The following is a 6,346-nucleotide window of genomic DNA, read 5'->3' as shown; positions in this document are numbered from 1 at the left end:
GAGGCTCTGGCACTCAGATTTTTGTTCTGGGGAAACAGCTCACATCTTCAGGCACTTAGGTTTCAAAAACTCAGGCCAACTCAAATAGAAGGAAAAGAGGAAAAGGAGAACCAGCCATCCTGCAAAGTGAACTAGAGCCAGAGTCTTTTGGGTATCTCATAAATAGGGTTATCAACAGACACCTTTGAAACTCAAAAAAAAAGCTGTGTTTAAATAACTATATGAATTATACTTCTCAAGACTGTTCCTGCTCCCATTTTAACCAAGTTTTCTTTTGCAATAAACCCCAAAAATCTGGACATTTAACTACCATCTTCCAAGACAACAGTAATGTTATAATATAGAAAAAACAGATTTAGAGAGCTAATAATAACCTATGTTTTCTTGAGCAAAACGAATAACTTCATAATATATTGCTCGCAATAAAGAGTAAGTTTCCAATTTTATGCTGCAGTATTAATTACTGAGGTGAGAGGATTAAAGCAATCATGTGAGATTAAGATTCTTCTGAATCACAGCAGGGAAGATAGAACACATCACCTGAATAAAGAAATTATTTTACAGGCAGTAAAATGAGCAGGAAGTCTTCAGTGATGCCTGCCTCTAACAGTTCTCTGTATGACTCCTTGTATGCAGGCCCAGGGGAGAGCAACTGATGGCAGATTATTTCAAATTCCCATTTTATTATTTTACAGCCTTTCCTGGAGCAAGGGGATATTAAATATTCCACCTCTTGTCTGTGCTGTGGAGAAATTAGGCTTCACATCACCATGTAATACATATGTAATTAATAATTTTTTATTGCAAAAGCTTATTTCATCTGAAATGCTGAGAAATGGCATGCTGAAAAGATTTAGTGTATTACTGCTGGGGGAATTTTACATTTCAAATAATTGATGTAAAATAAAATTGCCATCAAGAAAGCAATGCAATAACCATGGATTCTCATAGACGAAAGACCAAGGTGAGAGCTCTGCTTCCTTCAGTGAGAGTATTTCCACCAATTTTGGTGGATTCTGCCATTCTCCTGTGCAGATCAGGATAGAGTCCTCAACAGGGTAGCACAAGCCAGTATTACCAGAGCTGGGCCATTTTGCTCCTCGGCTAACACTGCCTGTTAGAAGCCAGTTCTTTAACATACAAACATTTTGTTCATAATGGAAACAGTTTGTGAAGGCCCTAGGCTCTGGAGGAATTTGCTGCAGGCTGTCTCAAGAAAGTTATTTTCTGTGAGGTGGCAAGAAAACTCATGTCCATAGCGCTGACACCTGTGCCTTCCCAAGCCCCTTCTGAAGCCGCCAGCAGCTCAGTATTGACTCCACCTTCATGCCTTTGAATGCCTCAGCCTTGACTTAATACTCTAGCCTGCTGAGGAGAGCAAGGAATGGATCAGAAATCCTCAGGGGGGTCATGTTGCTGAGACAGGACTTACGTAGGATGGGTAACCAGGAGGATTGGAGCAATGGCCCAGCACAAGGGTAAGAGCAGGTAGGAGAAATGAAGGACCTCTCTGAGGATGGGGTGCCACATGGGAGCAGAGACACCAGCAGGAGTACAAGCAGGCAAGCAGCCCCAGTTGTCATGCCAGAGAGAAATGTTGGCCCCAGAGCTATTATGGACTGGGGCTAAGGAGATGAGCAGTACACTACCAGCCAACTCTCATGCCAAAAACTTTTGTCCTTGTGGGCCTGGTCAAGGAAAGCTTCATTAGCAGTTTGTTTCTAAGAGTCCCTGCTATCCTAGAAACATTACAAGGAATCAATATTTTAAAAAAGAAATTTAAAAGAAGGTTTATTAGACCCTAATTTAATAAAAAATTCTATGGGCATACATGTTCTGCATTGGTCAATTAACACAACTATTCATAACAATCTCTGCTATTTTATTTTCCATAGGTAACACAGAAGAATGAGTAACAATTCCAAATTATGGCTGTTATTAATTGTAAACTGTTTATTGCTTTCTTTCATGCTTTTATTCTGTTTTAATGTCATATATGCATTGATGTGTAAAAAAAAATATAATCTCGACTTCTTAGGACAAGCACTGCTGCTGTATTAATGATTCTGAATATGTTGTTAATGTCATAGCGTGAATTTGCTGACTGTTTATAACGGGCATTATCCATAAGATATTTGAGGTTATACATATGCATTCCTTTGGTTGTTTGCAATTAATTCATGGTACCATTCACTACTTAGCCAAGGATAAATTGCAAAGCTGGCTGCTTTACAAACCTTCACATACCACTGTGTAGCTATCTGCAAGACACATAATTTTAAGAAACTTTCCCAAATGCTATTACTAGACACTTGTTTGTAAGATATGTTGGGAAAACTCTTCCAGTTAAGGCCTTGACTCTGGCCAAGCCCTGGCCCTAGCTGGTTGGAAGTATGCCAACAGACCCAGGTGTTTTCTGCAATAAAACTGTACTCAAGTCACTTTGACTGGCCAATTTGGGCTTATAAAAGCTGGACCCCTGTTTGAAGTAAACTTGGAAACCTTGCCTGGGCATGGTTCTCCGGGTCCTCACTGTGAAACACGGCTTGCTAGCTATTGCAGACTTGATGATGGTACAATATTTAGGCAACTGATGATGTATTGTTCTAAATCACTCTCCTTTCACTCATGTGCTACTGAATACATCTATTACTTTGCTTATTTTTGCTTGGTGTGAGTTTATTACTTTACTACATGTATTGTCTTACTTTTATGTTGCCCTCATGTTCAATGCGAGAGATGCACATGTTGTTGAAAAACAAAGAAGGGGAGAATATGGCTCCTCAAGAACATTTAGATAATGCAATATTTACACTAGAATTTTTGAAAGCAGATAATTGATTTTGATCCCCAGCAGAGTGATACTGCTCTGAAGATTTGTGTGTGCAGAAACAATTTCTAGAAGTTTTATGTAAGGATCCACAATTGGGTGTGCAATGGTGAAGCCCAGCTGATTTATTGACCTAGGAGAGAAGGTACACATGTGTTTTATTATTTATTTATTATTTATTTAAGCCAACAGGTCCAGAGTGGTTACCTGCTTGTCTGGACGAACATCACTCGCCTTTGAGGAGACGAGGCCTAGTGAGAGAAAAAATGACCTTATCACCATTCAGCCCTCATAGCCAAGACAGGAGCAGGGGTAGGACTGCCAGGAACATGGGCTGTGTCTGAAGGCTTACAGAGGCAGCTTGACAACTGCCTTGTGTCCCACTGACCTGTGGGAATCCTTAAAATCAGAGGGTTTTGGGAAAGCTGCAAAAGGCAGAAATAGCAGAACTGCAATTAGAGCTAAGCAGTAGCCGTAAGATTTGTCAGCAGAAAAGTTATATGAGATGTAAAAAGCAAGGACAAATAAAGCAATGGTCTGTGTATTTATGCTTGACTAGAATAACTCCCAAAGCTACAGAAAAGTATATCTAGCAAGATATTAGGAAGTTCTAAGCTTAATAAAGGAGCTCTGTGCATTGTATTTTAAGGCTTACAAGCAGGTGTTGTATTCAAAATAAGCAAGCATTGTTTTAACCGAAGGTGTGTGTTCTTATAGTGGTTGGATAAAACTATTGTCAATATGCTTTTGCTTTGTGTGATTGGTCAAAAAACTTTTAAAGTGAGTAGTAAAACTGAGTTCTGTGGCTGCTGCCAAGGACATGAGCTGCTGGCATCTTCCCATTGTCATAACCATGTAATGAGACTGATGCTGGAAAATAAACAGCTCGAGATGCGGTCCACAGCAGTCCTGTCTCATTTGTGATTTTGTGTATAAACCCATGGCCGGCATTAAATGGTGCTCCTCATGTGTGAGGAATTATAGATTAGAGGAATATTAAAAAAAAAAAAAAAAAAAAAAAAAAAAAAAAAAAAAAAAAAAAGACGCCAGAGAACCAGGCTGTTAAGAGGAGGAATGGACTATCCCCTCGTCATCTGTAGCTGATATACTTGCAAGTAGTAAGTAGCAACTTTAGTGGCTCCTGGGTAATGAGATGGGAAACAATATATCTAAAGCAGAATAGGACGTCTTTTACCACCTGCTTGAGACAATTTTATAGGATAAGGGACGTTCAGACATCTCAAAACATGAACTAGAAGACTTACTAATTTGGGTAAAAATGAATTCTCGAAATATAAACTCGAAGTCTGCTTTTACCTTTGATTTCTGGGACCAGATAAACTTGAAAATTTACAACCTAGTCTCTCTTAAAAAGGAAGAGACTTTGGTCAAACTAATGCCTGTCTTCAGAGCTTTAATGGAGAGCTTTAAACAGAATGATCGCAACAGAGACTTTCTCGAACACCGAAACAAAGTACCTAGTTCTGGGACTTTAATTCCGGGTGGTGCTGAGCCTTCGTCCTCCTCTGAGGTCTCTCAGGTCTTGCTCGGGGTTCCTTCCCTTCCCTTGGCGTGTCCGAGGTTTCCCCAGGCAGCACAAATGAGACCCTGATCCCCAAAAAGAGGGAATCAAATCAGTTTCCATCTTCAGTTTTATCCTCTGCTTCTTCCGGGGTCCCCTGCGTCACTGGTGCTGCGACGGCACATCCTCCTCTTCCTCTGCGGAATCGTCCACCTCCGGAGTTTCTGGGAGAACGTTCAGGATTTTCGTGGCATTCCAAGAATTTGGGGGTCAGCGGTCGTGTTCTGGGGAGGCTGGGAATCGAACGGATCCGGGAGATGAGAGTTTGGAAGAGCTTTGGAAAACAGGGGCTGTTGTTCTTGTGTCCTGCTCCCTTTCTCCTGCCGGTGGTGTGGCCGGATCTCGTTTTAAAGTTGTCTAGGCGGAATCTACTGAGGGGGGCTCTGGATCCGCTCTGCCTGGCCGAGGGGCTGTGGGGGTCTCTCCCTTCCTGGGAAGCCACCCATTCAGAGCAGACTCAGACTGCCATTTTGCTTTGCAGTTCTGAGGCTTCTTTTGTATAAATTCCTCCGCCAAGCCTCTTCCAGGGTTTTCACCGCTTTTAACTCCCCAGCCGCAGGTTACAGATGATTGGGGGGCGGGGGGGGAAGCTTTGGATTTGGCTCTGCCTGCAGGGGAGCGGGCAGGGGGCAGCCAGGGGTCGAGAAGGGCCGAGATGGCTCTGCCCAGAGTTGGATAGGGTGCAGGCAGGAGAGCTCAGGAGAGTTTCTGTGGAGACACAGTTCACTTAGAAGCCTTGAAGCCTGCTTCATTCGCTGCTGGGTGGGCGTGGGGGGGGAGGGAAGCATGCCGAAATTGCAGCTCGGAGCTGAGAGCTTTCCAGCTGAGCCCCTGTGGGCGGGGGCACGGTGTGGAACTTGTAACAGTTCATTGGAAAAGTGCCACAGATTCAGGGTTTGTGGCGCACGGGCAGCCCAAACTGTGCAGATTGCAAGGGGAAAAGAAGTTGATCCCAAAGAGGTCCAGTGTAGCAAATTGAGACGCGAATTAGCAGGCTCTGGCTTTCTCCTCGTTTCCGAGGCAACACACTCCTCAGCTGCTCCCTCCAGCAAGGGGGGCTACGAGGAATGTGGAGCTCTGCTCTCCCGCCCTTCTTGGCAGGGCTCCCGGGACAGCTGGTTGCTGTGCAGCACTCCTTGTTCTCCTGTGTCAGATGCAGCAGTGGTGAGAGAGAAAAGCAAAACACAGTCTCAAGCAGAGGTAAATCCTCCGTTTCCACTAACTAACTGGTCTAATACTGATCGAAATTTACTGATCGAAATGAACAATTCCTTGCCTTACTCGTAAGATATGGTCATAATGATGTAAATCCACGCTATGAAACTCTTTCTCACCATGATACACCCAAGCAAAACAACTTTCCAGAGAATTCAGTTATGTCTGTGCCATTTGGAACCTCAGGTCCTGAGGTCTTTTGGGTGCAATTTTTAGACCACAACCAACCAAAACTGATTTGCAGTCTGACTCACTGTGGTAAAACAATTTACATTACAGGCACTCCAGATGCTGGTGCAGATGTCACAGGAATCTCTCACATGTTTTGGCCCAGTGATTGGGATTTGGTAGCTTCCGCAGGTTCCCTCACAGGGATTGGAGGTGCTACTGTGTATTTGCAGTGCATCTGTGATTAACATTACACGTCCTGAAGGAAGGACAGCAATGGTACATCCTTTTGTTGTTCAGAAGCCTCTCACTGTCTGGGGGAGAGACATCCTGTCCCAGTGGGAAGCAAAACTGGAAGTAGGCCTGTGATGGAAACCACATCAAAAACCTACCACTTTAAAGCTGAACTGCAAAGCTGATCATCCTCTATGGATTGATCAATGGCCTTTAACAGAGAAAAAATTAAATATCCTTAAAAGATTGGTAAAGAAGCAATTATAGCAAGGTCACATCACACCCACAAACAGTCCCTGGAATTCTCCACTGTTCTT

The 6,346-nt window shown here is 43.2% G+C and overlaps 1 long non-coding RNA gene across 1 annotated transcript; it reads right to left on the bottom strand.

Moving 5' to 3' along the window:
* Nucleotides 1–1,830: 1,830 nt before the first annotated feature.
* LOC128783221 (uncharacterized) lies at nt 1,831–4,962 on the bottom strand. The gene is made up of 3 exons (XR_008429040.1): nt 4,309–4,962; nt 3,038–3,081; nt 1,831–2,963 (listed from the first exon to the last, which is right to left on the bottom strand). It is a non-coding gene; the product is annotated as an uncharacterized LOC128783221 (long non-coding RNA).
* Nucleotides 4,963–6,346: the final 1,384 nt, after the last annotated feature.

Source organism: Vidua chalybeata, chromosome 2 (genome assembly GCF_026979565.1).
Source record: "Vidua chalybeata isolate OUT-0048 chromosome 2, bVidCha1 merged haplotype, whole genome shotgun sequence".
NCBI classification, from domain to species: domain Eukaryota; kingdom Metazoa; phylum Chordata; class Aves; order Passeriformes; family Viduidae; genus Vidua; species Vidua chalybeata.
Note: the sequence above shows the minus strand (reverse complement) of the source record. Positions and strands in the feature narration are given on the sequence as shown.